This window comes from Mesoplodon densirostris, chromosome 8, assembly GCF_025265405.1.
Source record: "Mesoplodon densirostris isolate mMesDen1 chromosome 8, mMesDen1 primary haplotype, whole genome shotgun sequence".
Lineage (NCBI taxonomy): Eukaryota > Metazoa > Chordata > Mammalia > Artiodactyla > Ziphiidae > Mesoplodon > Mesoplodon densirostris.
Window position 1 is genome coordinate 7,576,837 of NC_082668.1, and position 22,156 is coordinate 7,598,992.

Here is a 22,156-nt window from a genome sequence, read left to right on the forward strand (position 1 = left end):
AATACTAAAATCATTCTTAGAGATTTAATATTCTTTTCCCCTTTAAATTACTACAAGGCTACACAAGTCGTGGAAATACAAACTCCAGGGGCGCCATTACCACAAAGGATGCAAATGGAGCCCCTAGAGTTGTGTTGTGTAGGCAGTGGTCTTGAGTTACAGAAGCCCTGGATGCAGGCAGCACCTAAAGAACATCGAGCAAGGAAAGCTTTATCACTCATTCCACCTATAAACCTTTAGGTAGAGACAAAATACCATACAGCAAAAACATTAAAAGCTCAGAAGTGTTTTTAATGCCTTGAGCTGGGAGCCTAACCACCATTTACTACTTCCTATGGTAAGGGTTTTCTAGAGAACTCCTAAGAACCTAGAATAATCATCCAAGCAATTGAATTGTCAACTAAAGAGACCTACGTTACTCAGAACGGTGTTCTGCTCATTCTCTTTTAGGAATTAAAGCAGGAAATCGACAAGCTATGACTGAAGAAATCTACACATTTGAAGTACTGTAACTTCTAATCCTGAATTCCCCACCTCACAGTGCTCCTTCCAAATCAATTTAAATGAGCCCAGTTCTAATGTATTTATTTATATGTACTGGAGGGATTGTCTTACACGATGTCTTTGAATTATAAATTATTTGGAAGGGAAAGTGGGACTTATTTCTCAATTGCCCTTTCTAAGGATGCAGGGAGGTATCAAAATGAGCATAGGCTTGGCCGTCATTTAAACCCCACCAAGCTAAATGTCAACTCAAACCCCCAGCAGACTTGTGACCAATTAGAAAACAGCTCTGAATTTTTATAGCAAATCAGGATTTGAGCCAGACTCTGGAGGCTGTGCTCCCACCATGCTCTTCTGCCTCTTTTTTTTTTTTGGTACGCGGGCCTCTCACTGCTGTGGCCTCTCCTGTTGCGGAGCACAGGCTCCGGACGCGCAGGCTCAGCGGCCATGGCTCACGGGCCCAGCCGCTCCGCAGCATGTGGGATCTTCCCGGACCGGGGCACAAACCCGCGCCCCCTGCATCGGCAAGCGGACTCTCAACCACTGCGCCACCAGGGAAGCTCCTCTTCAGACTGCCTTTTCTTGAAACGATTTCCTTCCTTTTCCTCCAGGACCAGCAATATACTGATATATTTTTCCTATCTTCACTTCCTTCCTATTTAGTCACCATTCCCCAAAAGCTTCTCTCCTTTTCTAACTTCCCTCAGCGTACCCATGGTTTCTTTAACTATAAATTCTGTGTAGATACTGTCTTGAGTCTTACTTACAATGGTGTTCTCTACCGACCCTTCGGGTAGGACTCTGCCTGCTGAATCATGGGGGATCTAACATAGAACATGCAGTGGAGGTGCTGTCATAGCAAGAGCAACCAAAAATTCTTCCACAAATTTCTGAACTGCCCCCACCCCTGCTGTGAATTACATATTTGACCTTTTCCTTCCATGACCTATGTGGCTTTCCAGCAGCCTGCTCCTCCCAGATATCCATCTAACAACAAGTGATCAAGGTACCACTGTTTTCACCATCCACTGGTCAGCCAGGCTCAAAAGCCTAGTCATCGGAAATTCATTCCTCTTCTCTATCCCTCATATCCAACCATTTTGCCTGAAATTTGGTCAATTCCTCCTTCAAGATTCCTTCCGCATTCTCCTTTCATTATAACCAACATCTGTTAACTCATGTCTGGATTATTACAATAAAATCCTAACCTGCTTCCCTGACTCAGCCTCTAATTACATCCAATAAGATCAATCTTTCTAAAGCACTGCCCTGGCCATGCCTCCCTTCTTTATAAGTCACTAAATCTACTGTGTATGGTCAAAAATCCTCATATTTTCAGCTTCCCATCAATCTGACAATCTGCACCTTCTCAACTCAATCTCCCACTGTTTCACCTCCAAACTCAAAGCCAGATGACAACTTTCTACTTCTCTACTGCATTCTTCTTCTGTGGTTCTGGCTCATGCCATTCCCTTACCCCAGAAGGCCCACCCTCCCTCCTTTACAGTGGCTTATACAAAACCAAGGATCCATTCAAATAAACACTCCATAAAATATTTCCCAAAGTAGGAAGGAAAATCTAAACAAAGGATGCAGAAATGGAATGGAATCTATAGCATGCAATACTGGCAGTGGGGTGCTTTTTGAATCTGTATAGAAAAGCTTTAAAGGAAAGAGAAGATGGAAGAGAACCAAATTTGGGAGGAAGGACACACCGTTTTGGACAAAATGAATGTGAGGTGTCTGAGGAGCCATCCAAAAGACCATAATATACATACACCTTGAACTCCAGTGTAGAGTCAGGATAAGAGACATAGATTTGGTAGTAAATCTACAGAACTGAAACCAAAAATTGAATGAAACTATCCCAAAGCAGGAATCAAGAAGGGACAAGCTCAAGAGGCAAGAACAAAGCCTCAGCAAACACTGTGCAGGAGGATACGGGAAGGAAAAAAAGACCATGCAGTTAGGTATCTCTAGCCCTAACCTTTCACCTAAAATCAAATTCACTGACTCTAGCTTTCTCCACATTCACTTTCTCTGAAGCAGAAAGGAGAAAGAGCTAGGTTCTTTTTGGGGAGATTATCCATTTGCTCAATAAGGTTAAAAATTAAAGTGAAGTTTGGTAAAGCAATGGTCATATCACAGAAGTCTTTGTATTTTATATCTCAAGAGCAATAAAAGGCTATGAAAAGATTTACGCAAGAAAGTGTCCAGGATGAAATCTGCACTGTAGAAAGATCATTCAGGATGCCAGGAAGAGAATGAATCAGTAAGAGCTAAAGAGAAAGGAGGGGTGTTATAAATCTAACAGATTGTATGTATCTACATACCAGTAGAGAAGAGAGAGCAGTAATAATAAGTATATTCACTGACATGAAAAAATAACAATATGTTAAGTGTTCAAGACAGGTTATAGAATACAGAGAATATAATTATATTACACATATTTTAAAATACATTCTTAGTGGGTACATATAGATATGCCCACAGATGTTCATATTCTGAACGGTGGAATTATGAGTAATTCTTTTCCCAGTAAGTTACTAATTGGTGTTAACAAAGATAGCACTGGCAAAGAAAAAAAAATGGACAAATTCAGAAGTTTCAAATATTGAAGTCAAAAAAGAGAAAGACTGAAAACTCTTCATTAGCTGCCACAGTGAAGTCACTGTTGACTTGAAGAGCACAGTTATAGAAGTGTGGCGAGGGACAGAGCCAGAGTTCAGTGGTTGGGAGGTGAGGAAAGGAAGACGACAGATGCAGTCAACTTCTTCTAGACTCTTAGCTGCGAAAAGGTGAAGAGACATGAAGCAGAGGAGAAAGAAAATTTCCCCTTTTATTTTAGACGAAAATATCCTAATGGAAAAGTACTCACAGAATTAAAAAGTAAAGAAACAATTTGACAAAAATATGATAGAAATGAAGCTCTGAGAAGGCAGGGTGGATGGGGCTTCAGAGAACAAATGGAAAAAAAAAAAAAACTACGCCTATCCACTTGTGACAAGAGCAAAGTATGTCCAAATGACTTAAGATACATGCAAACTTATTTTTGTAGGGTTTTCTTTGGGGAGGTGGGGAGGAATAGTAAGCTGTGGGGAATTCACATTGATGGCCTCCATTTTCTCAAATAAGTAGGCAAATGACAGAGCAGACGACAGGGTAAGGCTTGAGAAGAATGAAGAAAAGTTAGCTGCTGTGATCTACAATAGTATTGTTTTTTTAAAAAAATAAACTTTATTTAGGAATAATTATGGATTTATAGAAATGTTACAAAGACATTACAGAAAGTTCCCTCAGTTTCCCCTAATATAAACAACTTACATTACCACAGTACATTTGTCAAAACTAAGACACCAACATTGGTACACCACTAGTAACTAAACTTGGATTTAACCAGTTTTTCCAACAATGTCCTTGTTCTGTTCCAGGACCTAATCCAGGACACCACACTGCAGCTAGCTACACTAGTTCTGAGGGCCCAATCAAGATGGAGATGGCACCTATCTGCATGGTTGTGGGCTTCTTTCTCCAACTTAGCAGCCTGGGTAGAGGGCAGAGAGAGCTGACAACAGGACTGAACCTGGGTTAGGATTTTGTCAACAAAACGGAAGAAAAAGAGGGCAAAGTGGAGGATGCTGGCAAAAGTGTGACTGAAGCACAGTGAGGAAGGAAGTAAAAACAGAAGATAGTTTACAAATTTGAGATGTTGCTAATGTCAAAAAGCAAGTATAGCAGGAATAAAAATGAAAGCACTAGACGAATTAGAGATGGAGCTAAGTCAAGGAACCAGGAGCCTGGGAAGATTGGATCAGTCATCCTATGGACTCTGAAGTAACTTCCGAATAATGGCAGAGAGAATAAAGAAGAAAATGAAGGATAACGCCACAGGGTCTATATCTGATAATGAGGGGAACAGATAGTTGTATTGTCAGACAGCATGAACTTCAGAGGAAAAGAGATTTTGCAAAAAGGAGGAGGAACAATGGCTAAAGTGACTATACCTAATCTATCATCTAAGCCAGAAGATGTTTGTGTGGAGAGATATTAATAATTACATAGAGACAACAGGCTGAATGGTCATCTGAGTAAAGAAACAGAACAGGCATGTGAATGGAAGAGGATGAAGATCCTGATGCTGTCTGCTGATTCACCTACCACTGTATAGGAGAACAGTACAGATAACCTCAGAGGGATAAAGGGAAGGTAAACTTATCAGGGCAAGATGGGCTTCAGTTACCTTAACAACACTGAAAAACATCCTTTGAATAGTTTAACACATGAAGAGGTAATAACACTCTCAACCTCTCTACTTCGGCCTCTACTCTCCTTTGGCTCCTCCAATTCTAAGGATAAGGACCTCAGAGAAAGGTCTACCCTCAAATTTCAAATAGAGTTTACTTAAAAATAGCCGAGAGAATATTTCTACATACCTGCTATTTCAGATCTTGTCCATTATTCAAAATTCCTTGTAAGTGAATTCAAGTAATATATTTCTTCTGCAGTTAATACCAGAAAGTTGTTCTTCTTCAATAAACTGCATCCTGTGCCTGACAATGAACTTTATTTAATCTGGCCTTTTTGTCAACTTTTTAAAAACTCTAAGCTAAATCACTCCTCACTAGCAATTATTTTATCTCTGATTACTAGTATATAATTATTTTTCTTTTTTTCTGTATACTTTTCTAGTTTTCCTGACATCCTCAGCTCCTCTTTGGGACCTCATCTATCACTCTGTGTGTACATGAGTACATGTTCAAGGGTGAAGAAAGAGAAGAAATCAACCTAGCCTTTTCTTACTGCTGGGTTTGCAACAAAGAAAAGGGAGACCCTGGCCTCACACAACCTGGCACCGTGTTGAGGAGTCAGATGTCTTCTGGGCACACGCAATCACTATCAACATGAGCTAGCTACAGATCTACATAGTAAGTTCTGTCTGGACAAAGACAGCCAGGAGAAGCCAAAGCAGAATCAAAATCCAGCATAATGGCTAATTATGAAAGTTTTACTCTGAAAGTGTTCCCAACATTGCTTCCCAGGAGAAGTCTTGATATACTGATTAGCTACCACTATTATACTAACAATTCAAAACACATACTCCTTTGAAAACCCCCTGAATCTTTCTTATAAACAGTATCTACTACTGCAAATCTCCCTTACCTGGGTATGTAAAAATTACCCAGAAAAAAACTATGGCAAACCTGGAATGAAGTCCAACCGGTTACCATGCATGTGGTCTGTCAAAAGACTAACACAGAATGAACACCAAGGAACCTGAATCTGCCTCCACCTTCCCAACCTCTATTTTCCCAAAAGCAGAAAAAAGAGCTACTCCTCTAGCACTCTTTACATGTACCAAATAAATAGTTCTGTGCCCATTCCAGCAAACAGCTATTTTTATCTTAGCCAAATCTGGATTAACGTAACACAAAACGGGGGAATTCCCTGGCGGTCCAGGGGTTAGGATCCTGCTCTTTCACTGTTGAGGACGAGGGTTCAATCCCTGGTCAGGGAACTAAGATCCCACAAGCCGTGGGGTGCAGCACACACACCCCCAACAACAACAACAAAAAGATAACACAAAATTAATAACTCCATTCCTGCAAATTAGTTCAACCACTTCAAAAAACAGTTTGGCAGTATCTATTACATCTAAACATACACCTATCCAGCGATCGCACAATCCACTGCTAGACATACATGCAAGGAAAATGTCTACTAAGAGAAAAGTATAAGATATTCATAGTAGCTTTATTCATAACTACCAAAACCTGACATTTGGCTATTATGTTTATCAACACAAATGTCCATCAACAGATGAATGAATAAACAAATACAGGGGAACTTCAAGGTTGGTGAAGGTGTGGAAACAATGGCACACCAAAGAGCTGTGAAGCTCTGCGTTCCTTCCGACATACCTTGCCCTATGCATCTCTTCCATCTGGCTGTTACTGAGTTAGATAACATCATTAATGATGAGACAAACTGACACCATGTGTTTCCTGATGTAATACACTAAGAAGGACACGGCATCACTTATGTTATATTCCTAACAATAATGCATAAACTGAAATTAATCTTGAAAAAAAATCAGATAAGCCCAAATGGATAGACATAAAATCAATCAACCACAGTCACTAAAAATACCAATGTCATAAAAGACAAAAGCTGAAGAACCATCCCAGATTAAGAGAGACTACAGAGATACAAAAACTACGTGCAAGTATGATTCTTAACTCCATCCTGAACCAGCAAAAAATATGCTATAAGACACATTAAAGGGACAAATAGAATAATTTGAATAGGAGCTATGGATTAGACAATGGTATTGTATCAATGTTACTTTTTTATGATTCTGAAATTTTTACTGTGATTATGCAGAAGAATGTTCTTATTCTTACAAGGTAACACTAAAATATTTAGAGGAGGGCCTCCCTGGTGGCGCAGTGGTTGAGAGTCCGCCTGCCGATGCAGGGGACACGGGTTCGTGCCCCGGTCTGGGAGGATCCCATGTGCCGCGGAGCGGCTGGGCCCGTGAGCCATGGCCTCTGGGCCTGCGTGTCCGGAGCCTGTGCTCCGCAACGGGAGAGGCCACAGCAGTGAGAGGCCCGCATACCGCAAAAAGAAAAAAAAAAAAAAATATTTAGAGGAAAAGGAGCATGAGGTCTGTAATGAACTCTCAAATGGAACAGAAAAAAATTACATAAATTTAAAATTATATTAAAAATTATATACATACATATGTGCATATAAGGAGAAAGAAAAAAGAAAATGAAAGATAAAGTAAATACGAGGAAATGTTAAAAACTGCTGACTAGGGAATTCCCTGGCGGCCCAGTGGTTAGGACTCTGTGCTTCCACTGCAGGAGGCACAGGTTCAATCCCTGGTCGGGGAACTAAGATCCAGCATGCCACGCGGCCAAAAAAAAAAAAAACTAGTGACCAAACTGGGTGAAGGGCATATGGAAAGTCTAAGTAATTTTTTGCAACTTTTCTGTAAGTTTGAAATTATTTCAAAATAAAAAATTTTTTAATTGTAGTATATTTATACAACAAAATATTCACCAACAAAAAAAAAAAGAACCAACTACTGATAACTGCAACAATATTACATGAATCTCAGACACTGTATCAAGCAAAAGAAGCCAGTCACCAAAGAATATATACTATATGATTTCTATAATGTTCAACAGGTAAAATAATCAATTTCGACAGATGTCAGAACACTGCTCACCATGGAAGTAGGGACTACTTACTGCAAAGAAGACGACGGAATCTTTCGGGGTGCTAGAAATGCTCACTATCTTGATTTAGGTGGTGACTACGGAACCACATGCACATGTAAAAAATTTTCCGAGGACTTACCTGGTGGTCCAGTGGTAAAGAATCTGCCTTACAATGCAGGGACGCGGGTTCGATCCCTGGTCAGGGGACTAAGATCCCACGTGCTGCGGGGCAACTAAGCCCGCGTGTCACAACTACTGAGCTCGCACACTGCAAACTACAGAGCCCACGTGCCCTGGAACCCACTCGCCACAACTAGAGAAGAGAAAACCCGCACGCCACAACGAGAGAAGCCCGCGTGTCACAACGAAGATCCCGCACACTGCAACTAAGATCTGACGCAGCCAAAAATTAATTAAATAAATAAATAAATAATAAATCTTTAAAAAAGAATTTTCCAGCTATACACTGCATATTTGTGCACATATTTACTATATCTTATACCTCAATTTTTAGAAGGTTAAAATAAACCATACATGATTTAGCTAGAGGGAAAAAAAAGTACAATTAAAAATATTTTAATAGACATGAAGCAAAACTATTTTAAATGCAAATCTTCTGATAACAAATATTAAATTCACACCCTACTTAAATTTCTGTCATTAAAAAATTTTTGTAACACTATTTTGATAAAATAATCTGTAAATCTGTCGACTCTTTTAAGACCATAAACAAGTCCACATTCAAATGAACCAAGACTCAGTCACTAGGCTAAAATACGTAGGTCTCAGATGCATTTTTTTCAAACTTCAGAAAAAGGCTAAGTGAAACAATGAAAAGAAAAGGTCCAACCATGAGAGGGGAACCACATATACCACATCACTTATAATTGTACTAAGACTGTAAGCAATCTTGTAAAAACAGCACATTCTCTCAACAGACTACAGGTACAATAATGTCTGCACACAAAAGTATAATTATACATACAGTCAACCCTTGGTACCCGAGGGGGACTGGTTCCAAGACCCTCTGTGGATACCAAAATCCAGGGATGCTCAAATCCTTTACATTCGGCCTTCCACATCCAAGAATATGGAACCCATGGATACAGAGGGCCAACTATATGTCATAAATAGACAAAGACAACATAAAAATAAAGAAATGTTCATGAGGTGGGATTAATGATTTTTTTCTATTTCCATAATTTGCAGTAATATTCTTCAATTACTTTTATAACAGTGTGTATCTTAACACCCACAAGAAGCGTTTGCCTCCCGTTTGAAATACTTTTACAGCCCAAACATAAATGTCAAAGAAAGTTAATTTCTTTTGAACATTAACCCGGTTTAAAAAAACAATTTTAAGGTACAAAAATAAAAGGAAATTCTCCTCCCATCTATTATAGCAGAAAACACATTTTCCTTCTGCACCCATCTGTAATGACAATACCAGATCTCTTCATTTTTAAACATGCAAATTTTTTAAAATAATTTTTAAAATACGATCTGTTAACATATCTACTAATGATAAAACTTCATAGAACAAAATCAGGCTTCCATTATTCACTTTATTACTAAACATTTATCTTAAAGAACTGACAAAGAACTCCCCTCCCTCCCCAGGAAGCCAGAATTGTCTACATCTATCTGGATCACACATTTTTATATGAAACTTTGCAAAATACTATTTATTTCTATGTTAATTATCCTTTTCATGGAATATCTTCAAAAAAATTATAGATGCTCTGTTGGCTTTTCTCCTCATCCTAAAAAGAATTTAAATTCCTAATTTACAGTGTTGAAATAAACACTGCAATCCAGAACAGTCTGAATCACTACCCATTGCCATGAAACTAAGGTCAACTTTATTCCTAACAGCCCCAAAGCAAGATAAATGGATAGACACATATTATAATGACCATACCTTGGAATATCCTCATCAATAAAAACACCTAATTACTGACACATGCAGCAACATGGATGTATCACAAATAATACGCTGAGCAAAAGAAGCCAGACCCAAAAAGAATACATACTGAATAATTCCATTTATATAAAATTGTAGAAGAGGCAAAATTATCTATAGTCACAGAAAACAAATCAGTGGTGGGAGAGGGGAAATGACTGCAAAAAAGGAGGAGGAAGGTTCTGGGAGTGATGAAAATATTACCTATCTTGACTGTGGTTATGGTCCCATAAGTATATACACTTGTCAAAACTCATCAAGATGTACACTTAATACAAGTATACTTAAAATGAAGGCATTTTATTGTATATAAATTAAACCTCAGAAAGTTAATTTTTAAAAAGACTAAGCTTACTAAAAGTAGACTGCCTCCCTCAAAAAGCAATGCATTTCAAGACTAACATTCTATATTTCTTTTATGTTAAACTGCCTTTCTTTAAATCTATTAAAATTGATGTTAAATAAAGTTTTGGATAATATTTAAAACTGAGAAACACTCTCTAGAACTGTACCCATTAACCACATGTGGCTATATCAAGTTAAATTAATTAAAATTTAAAATCTAGTTCCTTGTGGGGGAGGGAGGAGAGTAACTTTACAGTGGACAAACCTGACAAAGTATGAAAGTCAACCAAGTATCAAAGTTAATGTTAACAGTGATAATCAGTCAATATTAACAGTTATAAATCAGTATATGCTCTTGATATGATGTGATGAAAATGGCACTTTACCTCTGTGGTCTTCCTCCCCAAAACCCATGACCCATAACCAGGAGAAAAACATCACACAAATTCCAACAGAGAAGCATTCTACAGAATGCTTAACCAACACTCCTCAAAACTGTCAAGACTGTTAAAAACAGGGAAGTTTGAGAAACTATCACAGCCAAGAGGAGCCTATGGATACCTGACTAAATGTAATGTGATGTCCTGGATGGGATCCTGACATAGGAAAATAAACTCAGGAAAACTAAGGAAATCTGAATAAACTACAGACTTAGTTAATAAGCAATACTGGCTAACTAATTGTAAAAAATGGACAACAGTAATGTAGGAGGTTAACAATACAAAACCTGGGTGTGGTATACATGGGAGCTCTCTGTACTATCTTCTCAGTTTCTCTGTGAATCTAAAACTGTTCTCAAAAATAAAACCTGTAAAAATAAGAGAACTTGAGTTGTAATAAAAAAGTAAAGGTTTTCTACATTTTAAAAAATGCGATTCCCTCAGTCACACTAACCACGTCAAGTGCTCCACAGTCACATGTGGCTAGTGGCTACAGTATTTGACAGTGCAGATTTATAGAACACTTCCATCATAGCAGAAAATTCTGTGGGACAGCGCTGGTGTAGAAGACTATTTTTATGGGACCATTTTAGAAGAGTATTTTATAACTGATTGCAACTTATGAATAAATCTGTATCTACCCAAAATTAAAAACCCTCACTGAAATGTAAAAATCCTCAATGATATGTTTATTCCAGTTTCTATTTCAAACAACTACATTTTCTTTTTGAAAACTCTTTTTAAAAAGTTAACGTAGGGCTTCCCTGGTGGCGCAGTGGCTGACAGTCCACCTGCCGATGCAGGGGACACGGGTTCGTGCCCCAGTCCGGGAAGATCCCACATGCCGCGGAGCGGCTGGGCCCGTGAGCCATGGCCGCTGAGCCTGTGCATCCAGAGCCTGTGCTCCGCAATGGGAGAGACCACAACAGTGAGAGGCCCACGTACCGCAAAAAAAAAAAAGTCAATCTAATATCAATATATATAAGTGTTAATACTGAAAAATGTTCCACTCCCCAGAGCAGCAATTCCCCGAAACGCTTTCAAGATATCCAAGATGGCAAAACTGTTAATACTAAGATATTCTTTGCATTTTTCACTATGTTGGCACTGCACCAATCATGGGTAAAACTGCTGGCACCTTAGCATCATTCAAATTAATGGCACCAAACTACTGTAGTCTTCACTGCCATGTGCCATATATTCACGAGAGGAAAAAAAGCCAGGTTTACTTAAGAATGCCCTTGATAAAGCAGTAAAAACTATTAATTTTTATTAATCTTGGTCCCTGTGTACACAGCTTTCTAATATTCTTCATGTGATGAAATGAGAAGTACACATAAAGCACTTCAGCTGCATACCAAAGTCTCAAAGAAAAGCATTTATGTGACAGCTTTGAGTTACAAACTCAACTAACTGCTTCTGCTCATGAAACATCATACTGACTTGAAAGAGCTGACACACAAATAAAATTATCCAGACCTGGGTATATAGCAGACCTTTTTTTCAAAAATGAATGAAACAAGACTGTCACTTTAAGGAAAACAATTGATAGTACTTGTTGCCAATTATAAAACTTGAGCTTTCAAGCAAAAGTTAAAATTTTAGAAAACTTCTATTCATTACCATGAGCTTGACGAGTTTTTATAGTACTTACACGTTCCAATAAGTAACGGCTTTTCTGATGGGTGTTGATATTAATGAATGTGTTTTTTTGATACTGTATAAAATATCCATTTAATGCACAAGATAGACCAATAGATTTTAATGTAATGGAATATGAAAGTGCATTGATATAATTCAAATTTCACATTGCAACTAACCTTTATGAACTACTACTTGTCGAATTTTAGTGTAATATCAAAGAAAATCTGCAATTATCTGAAAAAGCTCTTAAAATATTCCTCCCTTTTCCAACTACATACACATCTCTGTGAGGATAAATCTCCTGCACAGACTTCAACTAATACAATAAACAGCAACGGGTTGAATGCAGAAGCAGCTGTGAGAATCCAGCTGCCTTCTACAAAGGAAGACATAAAAAGCAATTTGTGAAAAGGTAAAACAGTGTCACTCTTCTCAGCAAATTTTTTAAAAAATGTTTTAGAAAATAGGTATTTTTCATTAAAAATGTATTTATGTTAACATGTAAAGAAACTTGCTTTTTTTTTTTTAAAGAAGATGTTGGGGGTAGGAGTTTATTAATTAATTTATTTATTTTTGCCGTGTTGGGTCTTCGTTTCTGTGCGAGGGCTTTCTCTAGTTGTGGCAAGCGGGGGCCACTCTTCATCGCGGTGCGCGGGCCTCTCACTGTCGCGGCCTCTCTCACTGCGGAGCACAGGCTCCAGACGCGCAGGCTCAGTAGTTGTGGCTCACGGGCCTAGTTGCTCCGCGGCATGTGGGATCCTCCCAGACCAGAGCTCGAACCTGTGTCCCCTGCATTAGCAGGCAGATTCTCAACCACTGTGCCACCAGGGAAGCCCGCTATTTTTAAATAAATTAATAAATCATTTTAAATTTCTCAGTATCAGAAAGATAGATATAACTGAAAAACCAAAAGCTCTTTGGGGTCCTCTAACTCTTAAGAGGTAAAGGAGTCCTAAGATAAAAAGTTGAGAACATCTATCTCAGAGAAAGAGGAAAAAATGACAAATAAAAGAAATACATAAATTAACTTAAAATGAACAAACATACATACCCTGGAAAGCATTTCAAGAGGCATAAAATATCCCTGACAACAAGAACACCAAGATCCAAATATGACACTTATTCAAAGAATATCTAGGGTTTTAAAAATGTATCTTTTCCAAGGACAGAGAAACTTCCCACATTTTGAAATTTACTTATATGATTTCTTGACTGCCTCTACCACTAGGCTGGAAGTCCCATGAAGACAGGTGTTTTGCTCACCACTATGGCTAGCCCAGCACCTGGAACAAAGCAGGTATTCAAATAATTGTTGGACTGAAAACAAAACAAAACAAAAGACAGAGGACTTAAAAACAGAACCCACCAAGGCCTCTATTCAAATTATAAAGATGACATTTTACAATCAAAATGTATCTATTTACATAGCAATAACAATCATAACCGCTACCATTTATTGAAGGTCTATTTACTATGTGCCAGGCATTGTATTGGGCATTTTACTTTTAATTCCCAAATCACCATGGGATATACTTTACAGTAAGGAAAGTAAGCCTCCAAGAGGTTAACTTATTTATCTAAAGTTACAGGTAGTAAATGACAGAAAATTAAACCCACATTTCTCTGCTTAATAGCCACAAGCTTTTTCTCTACATACTGACATAGTGCTCAAAACTGCTTGGTTACCTTTCTTTTTTTTCCCATTTCCTTGCAATTTTCAGGGGAATTCATTTTGTGGAAGTCCTTTTTCTCCTTTTTCCAATCTCCTTCTCTTTTCCACTATCCTCCAACTTCTACCCCTCTGCATCACTCAATTAAGCAATACAGTGAGCTCTCTGGTTGAGGAACAGTATATCTTCTCATAACACACTATCAGAAACTTCATAAACAATGGCAAAAGTAATATGAAAGATTAAATAAAGAGTGTCAGATTCCAGAACATGAATTAAGGCTCTCTGACCCATTGATCTTGCAAGACGGCTTCATCCAGTTACTCAACTGGCCACCGTCTGGGTAACAACATCTCAATTCCCAAGGGGCTGACCATGAAATCTGGATGTAACCATCTCTTCAAGCACTGAGCCATGATTTGCCAATTATTAAGTACCAAGACAGTACTTCTGCCAATTCTTTGTCAGTCTCTGCAAGCAAAGGACCAATACTGAAGTGGCCAGAGCTCCCAAGACTTCCTCCAGGTTCAGGACAACTAGAATAAAAGGAGCTTTGTTCCCAAAGAACATACTGGCCACAATATCACTACAAGAAAAAGCTATTACTGTTACTGCCATTCTCCCCACTGCTTCTGAACAATATATAAATGTTTCTCTTTTTTCCCCCTTTTGGTGAAAGGAGAATAAAATTAGCAACCACTTAACTATTCAAGGAAAAATTACAGTGCCATAAACATTACCATATCATTTGATAATCTCACCACAAGCCAATCCTTTACAGAGAGGGATGCCCAGAGCCTGTGAAAGTTTTACACTGATTATGTGGAAATCTTTTTAAGCCTCACAAAGCCCTACATATGCTTTACCTCAACACCCAGATTAAAGAATATGTACAATATAAGAAAGGACTCTTCCACCTTAAAAATGAATTTAGCTGCAATCTGCTAAAGAAACCTTGGCTGGAAAAAAAAAAAATCATAGGAAGTCACATCTGTGGTCTGTCATTCCATACATCATTCTATATTATATCACTCTGATTAGTAATTCCTATGCTTTGCATCAAACAAAATCTGGATACACTGATATACTAACATAACAAGATGTGAGTTATAAAAAATGACTTAAGCAATTAGATGCTACCAAGTACATACAAGCTACAAACAAAAATAAAGAGAACTTCAAAATGCTCCATTAAAAAAAAAAGTTTGCGGGGCTTCCCTGGTGGCACAGTGGTTAAGAATCCACCTGCCAATTCAGGTGACAAGGGTTCAAGCCCTGGTCTGGGAAGTTCCCACATGCCGCGGAACAACGAAGCCCGTGCACCACAACTACTGAGCCTGCGCTCTAGAGCCCGCGAGCCACAACTACGGAAGCCTGCGTGCCTAGAGCCCATGCTCCGCTACAAGAAAAGCCAATGCAATGAGAAGCCCATGCACCGCAACGAAGAGTAGCCCCCACTGGCGGCAACTAGAGAAAGCACACACCCAGCAAGGAAGACCCAACGCAGCCAAAAATAAATAAATTAATTTTTTAAAAAGTTTGCTTCAATATTACCTAATAATTCTAGTATACAAAAACATGTAATACAAAAGCTTATACTGTCTCCCTGATCCTTTCCCAAAAGTGAAAGTCCCTGCTACCACTCAAATAATGTGAATATAGACTCATATATAGAAGTCCTACCCTTCAAATTCTCTATGGCTTCCTCATAATCAAGTGTTACTTAATACTGTAAAAAGTACACAGAAATTAAAATTTATAATAGCAATCAATGAAAAATAAATAAACAATGAATTTTTCCACAAACTAAGTATCTTATTTGCTTATGTTCATTTACTAAACCTTTACCCTAGATGGTCCTCTGAACCCCCAAATCAAGAAGTTTTGTTAAACACTGCCCTAGGAAGTTCTAAGAATGCTTGGTGAGACCTACTAGGCCTCATTCACCAAAAAGATACGCATATATTTTAACTCTTCAGGACACGTAAATTGAAACCGACAAGATATATACAGGAATTTTTCTAGGAAAAGGAAAAACATCTAGAAGCTTCTGTGGGATTCTGACTCAAAAAGGCTACATTCCACCTCCTCTGAGACCTGCCCCCACTCTTAGGAGTGGGACCTTTCAAGACCCCAACCCCATGGCCACACTAATTGGACCAATAATGGAAATTTGGACCAAGTTCAACCAATCAAATTTTCCCTCCCAGGAATCTGAAGTGGGGACACTGAGCTAGTAACCAGTTGGCTAGTGGCACCAGAGCTTAAGTTTATATGTGGCTCCAAGAATGAAGTAGCAATTTTCTTCTGTTTTTGTTAAAGCAGAAAAGACCAGAGTGTGGAAAGACAACTAAAGCAAGATATAAAGAGACAAGAGATGACACCTACTAGCCCGCAAGGAGAAAAGTGCTCTCTGGACCACCGTGTCTCCTGAATGCTTCCCAGTTTCCGGTTCATGTCCTTCATGAAGCCAGCTGCTCTTGGGTGCCTTAAGGTACCTCCTTACCCTTCCCCTCAAAGCACTCCTCTTCCTGTTTCATGCCATCAAAAAATCATTATGACAATTTAAGACACAAATTCACACCAGGATCAATGCAGAAAGGGTATGATTACTCTCATGGTCCATAAGGGATCTGAGTGGTACCAGAGAAGTTGTTTCTATCTACTATCTATAACTTCAGGAGAAATAATAGGACAAAAATAACCGGAGCCTTAAAAGCAAAAATTATCTGTTTGCATAAGCCCTCGGGCTTTGTGCTTCCCTTCAAAACTCACCTGTTCAAAAGTTCTGCTGGTTCACAGCAGGAGGTTTGAGCAGACTTTATTCAGGTCCTTTTAACACTGTAAATAATAAAAGTATTAAAGTAAATTACTCAGCAATCTCTTAGGAAACGTTAGAAATGTAATTTTTATCATGAACGTTTTATAAGAAATGGATTCCAAACCTGGTTAAAATATTAGAATCACCTGATATGCTTATAATCTAGATACCCTGTCCTAACAACTAAAGAGTCTCTCTCAGTAGCTCTGGAATGGGACTGAAAAATATTTTTTTTTAACCGAAGTTCTACGTGATTCTGATGAAGCTAACAAATGAGCACCACTACAGGGTTTCAGGAAATGATTATTTGGGGTTTTCATCCAAAACTACATTACAGGGATTTGGTATTAACTTTTTTAACATATCTGATAGAAAATGACAGCTAGCAAGACGGCAATACAGCATGTATCCTATGCAAATAATCAATGAGCCCCAAGATGTACGACCACTGCCAAAACATCCAAGGAGCAAAGCTCCAGATGTGCTTTCAGCTGCAAAATCACAACCTTTTTTTAATGCTCTGATGAGACAATATTTTAAAAATCCACAAGATGGTGATATTTCAAGTGACAAGGAATGGACTGAAACAACAGCCCTAAGTGATTTCTTAGCTAAAATCAAATGATGCTTTGAAGGCTGCTGCTAAAAAGTCAAAAAACAGTAAAAATTAAAGTTGACAATTTTACTAACAGCAAGAAAGCAACTTGAAAAAGCCAATTCCACCTCTGATTTAATTTTGCAAAAAAGTAGCCATGTTACAATGTCCAAAAGGTCATCCAACTTTATCCACTGCACTCTACTTTTTTTTTTTTTTGGCTGCGTTGGGTCTTCGTTGCTGCTCGTGGGCTTTCTCTAGTTGTGGCAAGCACAGGCTCTAGGCTCGTGGGCTCTAGAGCACAGGCTCAGTAGTTGTGGCATGTGGGCTTAGTTGCTCTGCAGCAGATGGGATCTTCCCGGACCAGGGCTCGAACCCATATCCCCAAGCATTGGCAGGCGGATTCCTAACCACTGTGCCACCAGGGAAGTCCCGCACTCTACTTTTTATAAGAGCAAGCAGAAGCAAAAGAGGGAAGAACTAGGTAATAAAAACTCTTCTCTGGGCCTAACTCAAGAGAATAAGCTCTAGGGTATCTCCTATTATTATAACTATAAATAAAGTTCAATTTCAATGAAACGCTGTAGTTAACAAGAAAATATAAAATTGTGTTCCTTAATTAAATGAGGTAGGGAAGTGTATCATACTTTGAAAATATTTTTATAAAATTAATTTTGGCCACTTAAGAGAATATTCTTGGGGCTTCCCTGGTGGTGCAGTGGTTGCGAATCCACCTGCCAATGCAGGGGACACGGGTTGGATCCCTGGTCCGGGAAGATCCCACATGCCGCGGAGCAACTAAGTCTGTGCGCCACAACTACTAAGCCTGCACTCTAGAGACCGTGAGCCACAACTACTGAGCCTGCGTGCCACAAACACTGAAGCCCGCGTGCCTAGAGCCCGTGCTCCGCAACAAGAGAAGCCACCACAATGAGAAGCTTGCGCGCAGCAACGAAGACCCAACTCGGCCAAAAATAAATAAATAAAATAAATTTATTTTAAAAAAAGAGAATATTCTTTTGTTTTTCAAACCTCTCCCCTCTTCTCCCTCAACCTCAACTAAAATTATGGGCAATCCAACAAAGGTATCATTCTGTATTCCTATATAATTAATCTAATATATTTCTCAGTTATCTGAGAGCATAAAAAATAATAAAATGCTATCCTGGTCAAGAAATATTAGGAGTCTAACTATAAGTACTTGTCTGTGGAATAAAAATCCACTTATATTTTTAAAGACATGTAATTCTTCAGGGCATTAAAAATGAATGGAAATATTAGGACTTAATCACCATAAAATCCTAGTGGGGGTTAAGGGCGAAAAAAAAAAACTTGGGTTCAGAGTTTTACAACAATGACCAAATAATGTTAAGGCAATTCGAACTGCTGAAGAAAACAGACATTGAACTTGCCTCTAATATACCTGGATTAACACCAACATAGGCTGTAGATTCAACCTAATGAGACAAGTCCCACTATAATCTATAAGAAATAGAATAAAACAGTACTGAAAATGTAGTCGTCAGGGGCTAACAGAGAACGGCAAATGAAGTCAGTCTTAAAAAATGGCACAAATCAAAGATCCTTTAGAAGGTCAAGGATAAACAGGACAGTAATAATCTGGTCACCCAAAGTGGTTCTCCCAGATAGCAATCACTATCAATAGTGTCGTCTTCCAGTGTGAAGGTCAACAAAAATATAGATATATGGAATACTAAAATGCAGAGTCATGAGAACAAATGAGCTGATATGACATCAAAGACATTATAATTTGGAACTGTGATTTCAAAAACTCACCAAAGGAACAAGAGAGAGAAATGCAATTCGTTAAAACACTATCTCCTTGCTAGCATCACTATGTCTCCTCTTGGCCAAGGAGCTCCACTCACACCCTGAAGTTGCAATTCCTAACTTCTCATGATTTTCAGGCAAGCCAAGACAAATTCTTTTCGTATATGCAACTCACCAACAAAAGCATTTCAAAGCCAAAATATTAAATTCCTCAGATGAATTAAAATGAAAGAGGACATTTATGAAAGCTCAGTAATAAGAATATGGAGATAAGCTGAAAGAAAATCAGAAAAAAAAATTTTTCCAAGAAAAAGTCTGCTAGTATAAAATTAATTGAAGAACTAGCCTGAAAGGTCAAAGCTGAGGAATAAAAAACTCAGCACAGAAAGTTCTACACGTGTACAATGCTATAAAAGATATACAAACAAGTTAGTTGAACAGTCCCTGAGGAATTTCAAACTAGGCTGGACAACACAGAAATCATTAAGAGGAATTCTTTACCGTTAAAAACAACGTGAGTTAATACACTTCTTCCAGGTTATATTCCTTAATGACCTGTGTTTAAATTTCAAAGGAAATTCATTTCCCTACGTTTTCAAATATTCTGAAGTAATTCAAAGATCCTCTTCTTAGAAAGCAATTTCTTTCGAAAAATCCTTTTATCATCAATCTCATTTAAAAACTTTTACTTTTGAGAAAGCTATTTCATGACAATTTCCTGAAATACATTATATGAGCATCCTGAATTTTCCAAATTGGGGGAGGGGAAGGGTGTCATGTTGGAGGAAAGAGGTGTGGAAAAAGACTCCTGGACAACTGAATAACCCCGCTCATCTTAGAACCAGTGAGCTGGGTACACACTTCCTACTAGGTTCCCTTGTGATCATGCCTCTCTGGCTAGGCTTAGCCTCCATACTCTTCCTAGCCACACCTGATGTGCTCCCACTTCAGTTTCTGCCTCAGGGTCTCTGCCCTCACTTCCCCAGCCTGGAGCATTCTTCCTCCAGAGAGCCACAGGAATAGATCCTTTACCTCTGTCAGGTCTTCCCTCAAATACCAGCTTCTCCCCGTGGCCTTCCCAGGGTACTCCACCTCAAATTAACCCCTCCCCCAGCTCCCTATTATCCTATTACCCTGTCTCATGTTTTTCCCACATCACTTATCACTACACTACATATCTTACCTAAGTATGTATTTATCTGTCTAGGAATGAGCTCCATGGAAACAGGAATTTTTGGTCTGTTTTGCTCCCAGTACCCACCAGTGTAGTAGGATCTCGATATTCTTCAAACAAATAAATGCACAAATGAAAGAATAAATGAATGGAAGCATATAGTCCCTTCTCCCTCCTCAGTCTCAAAATCCGAAAATGCTTTGTCCAGTATAGAAAAGGTTCAAAGCCCTTTCTTTTCTAGTGAATCACCACCATCACCAGTGTATTCCCCAGTATTAAATGTCAAAAAGACTGTGTAACATTTCTCCAGCTACATACCACTTTTACTTTTTTTTCTAGTGTCTTCTACTGATGTAACATTTGATGTTAACAGGAAAGTACATATTCCAATTTGAGCACTCTGAAAGCTGCGACACTAACTAGTTAAAACACATAAAAACAACAACAAATGAGACAACGCTTTGTGTTCTAACCAAAACAGACAAACTCTGAAAGGCCAGAGCTGCAAATATTAGAAAGATAAAAGTTAATGTTCAGAAAGAATGACCATTTTTTTTCATCTAGAAAATCACTGGATTCTAAAAAGGAAATATTATGTGAGGAAAGAATATCTTCCATGCATACAAACTGGGAATCAAAACTGCCTATAATCCAAGGTATTTAACACTGACTAAGTATAATCCAAAGTATACAACACTGGATAAGAATCTGTTCACAGGTTCTGGCCCCTTCCTCAATTTCTTGCAAGTTAAACTGAAATACTTACCTTTCTTACAGAGAAATTAGGTGTGCTTAAGTGCTCTTTCAGGGAAAGAAAACATTTTTTAAAAAAACAAACAAAAAGCAGTGCTAGAAAAATGCAAAGCAACGTTACTGCTTCCCAAACACAGTCACACAACCTGCTTTCTTGACACCCCCCTTCTCTGGTCGCTTGGTTTATGTTTCAGCCACAAAACTGAAATATTCTGAGTGCTTCGTGGGGAACTACTATCACTTAAGGCTAATGCCTATTTCAACCTGATGTGAACGTTCGGGTTCCAAAGCTGCCATGGGTTCTACCTTCCCAACCTCCGTCCCAGGTTCCGATCATGGATCCACCTGGCTTCAGGCCTGGTCCAGACCCAGTCCTCTCGCCACGGAAGGAATCTCCCCAGTGCAGATGCTCGGCGAGGAAGGCAAGGGCGCATCTCCCAGAGACCAGGTGTGGGGAGGAGCGCGGGCAGGAACAGCTGTCTGGCCGCAGCAGCTGTTACCCCGGGCACCCCGAGGCTGGGCGGGTGGCTGGCCCCGAGGACCAGGTAGCAGAAGGCGAGCCCTCTGGCCCTAAGCAAGCCGGCCTGACACTGGCCATCCCACCACCCTCTTCCCTTCCTCGGCTCCCCCTGCGATGCCAACGGGCCCCGGAAGAAGGGGCTCTCCAGCTCGGCGGCCGAGACGCGCCCGGGTCCGGCTTGCCCCCGGACGGGGAGTCACTCCGACCCCGCACCTGAACCGTCCCTGCGACTGCCGGGCGGCCTGGGGGTGTCCATGCGGCTGGGCCGGGTCAGGCCGGAGCGGCGGGGACGCGAGCGCGGGCGACAGGCCCGGGAGACCCAGGCGGGACGGCGGAGCCGGGGCGCGGAGTGGAGCCGGGCAGGGGAGCGAGACCGAGTCACTGGTTACCTGCGGTCCGGGACAGGGAGTCTCTCAGAACCCAAGTCAGCCCTCAGCCTCAACAACACAAGATGGCCGACACGTCCCCACGCACGTCACGTGACAGCGTGCTCGTTCCGCCACGCCCCCTGCTCTGCCCTCGCCCCGCCTCCCCTCCCTCCCAGCTCCTCCAGCCTCCCACGACATCCTTCCTTTCCGCAGCCTCCCTCCCCTCTTTCCCGGGCACGCCTCTGCCCGAGCCCCGGATGTCAGGCTGGAGGAGGGCGGGGCCGCAGCAGAGCGCAAGCGCCTGTGGGTCCTTTGGCCGGGGCTCCCAGCCTGCCCTTGAGT

The 22,156-nt window shown here is 39.8% G+C and overlaps 1 protein-coding gene across 2 annotated transcripts in view; it reads right to left on the bottom strand.

The window, feature by feature from the left end:
- The window catches only part of GIGYF2 (GRB10 interacting GYF protein 2), a 132,347-nt gene extending 110,422 nt beyond the window's left edge, over positions 1-21,925 (bottom strand). The window contains exons 1-2 of one of the 2 annotated variants that reach the window (XM_060105989.1): positions 21,836-21,925; positions 16,568-16,633 (exon numbers count right to left, since the gene is read on the bottom strand). The gene's annotated coding sequence lies outside the window, so the exon portion shown is untranslated. The remainder of the gene's footprint in view (positions 1-16,567; positions 16,634-21,835) is intronic. The other variant, XM_060105990.1, reaches the window with a different exon arrangement.
- Between the last annotated feature and the right edge of the window lie 231 nt (positions 21,926-22,156).